A 2,116-nucleotide genomic window follows, 5' to 3' on the forward strand; every position below is an offset into this window, starting at 1 on the left:
TTGGTCGATTTCATGGGCCTAGCCCAACATTATAGCCTTTTTATTTTTGGGCTGTAGCCTTTGTTTCTCTTTTTTTAATGCATGCGAATTGTCAAATTTTGGTAAGTGGGTCCCAAATGTGACGTTCTAGTTTGTGGGACCCTACTGTCAAGGTCATGTTCTTTCATATTTCAATAAGCAAATACAACAAAAAGACACAATATTTTGAATAACAGCAGGAAGCAATCTGCTACATCATATAACATGCATAAAAATGTGATCAGCATCATGTTTACAATTAGATAACACACATACTGCCCAAGTGTATCAGCCCAAGTCTATCACAGGAGCCCTACAAGTTCTGCTACATCATATAACACACAAATAGGATCAGCTCCCAGAACTAGCACACGTACAAGTTCTGCTACAAGGAGTTCATTACTCCCAGAACTAGCTCAATGAGGTAAAACTATGCTTCATCCAACTTATTTGTCCTGAATGAAATGCCAGCATGTGCACATTGTAGAACAAAATGTTTAGGGACAAAATAAAAGTAAATCGAACAGCAAAGTATCAAAAAAACCAAAGTATTAAAAACTGCAGTAATTTACTCATAGTTGGCAGGTACACAATACCATGGTTTTAATATAAAATACAGAGAAAGTGTTTGGCTACAACATAGAATGCTGTAAAATTTGTAGACTAGCCCTTAAGCAGTCGCATCTAGCTAGCCGATGTGGCAGCCAATGCAAACACGAGCTAGCCGGTTGTGTACTGTTCCTGTTATGTTAATCTAGCTAAGTAGGTTGGCTAGCCCTTGCCATTCAGGTCCATATTAACCGAAGCATACATAGACGGCAGATTTTGGCATGCTAGAATTCTTACGACAAAGAAGATTGTTTGTCCAGTAAATTATTCGTTAGGAACATCTCAGGTATACAAGAAACGGGATAATTATTCATTATCCATATGAGGGTGACCTCTGTGGTGCAGTCTATTAAGCACGAGTACATTAAGAAACCCCGAAACAAAACCCTAAGCAACAAGATATCAAGCAGAGGCCCACAATTCAATGTATCTCAGGCCATGGGGGCACCAAACTGTATAACCATCCATGCAAACGAAGCAAATAGCACAAATAATGGCATTTAAAAAGTGCACCAATAGTTGCATTTAAGGTAAACAAGAGCTGCATAGCAGAGTGCAAGAGAACGACAGCATAATTCTTGCTTGCTGCAATCTAAACAACATCACCACAAGTTCTATGATGCATCCAAACTTGTGAATTTGTGCATAGATCCAAGCATGATACTATGTGAGCCAGAAGTGTGCTGCAGATTGCCTTTGCCAGGGAGACCTAAATGCAGGAAGTGTGCCACAGACCCAAACAATATCACGGACATAAGCTAATCAACGGAGGAACGAGGAGGACACCGGGACCTAGCCTGTACATGAAGATGTCGCGGTTTGCAAGCAGCCCTCCTTCTCCGGCTCCCACTTCGCACATGAGGTCTTCCAGGGATATGTTGTGCACTTGATCACCACCTCCCTACATGCCACACACACACACACACACACACACACACACACACACTGTGCAAGTTAGATTACATACAGATAGATTGTGTTTCTAATGCCCAGCCGCCACAGGCCGTTGTTAGTCAGCAAATTATGATCAGGGTGGAACATACAAGATAAGCAGACAACATTTGTAACAAAATAATATAGAAGGAAACAGTTATGAAACTTTGAAAGTTTTTACACGTTTGGAAGGTTTTATGTGCTTATCTTCACAACAAATGGTAAATTAATGCCGCAGCATCCTATTTGCATCCATTCCGTAGAACAAAGAAGTGATATAAAGAATTTTAGATAAAATGACACCCTGATAACTGTATAAATTTCTGTTGGGTGGGGGGATAATCTAGAAATATACCAATCTGAACACTAAACCAACATGTTATCTGAACATTCCCCTGCCGAAATGAACTCGTATATGGAAATACAAACCAACAAATCAGACAAACATAGCAATTTCTGCACACTCCATAGCAGGTATTACTGACTAAACCAACCTATTTCCTCTAGTATTTCACAGAGATTACAGGTCCGTACACAACAGCGGCCTAATTCCCTT

The sequence above is a fragment of the Triticum dicoccoides genome, chromosome 6B (genome assembly GCF_002162155.2).
Source record: "Triticum dicoccoides isolate Atlit2015 ecotype Zavitan chromosome 6B, WEW_v2.0, whole genome shotgun sequence".
Classification (NCBI taxonomy): Eukaryota; Viridiplantae; Streptophyta; class Magnoliopsida; order Poales; family Poaceae; genus Triticum; species Triticum dicoccoides.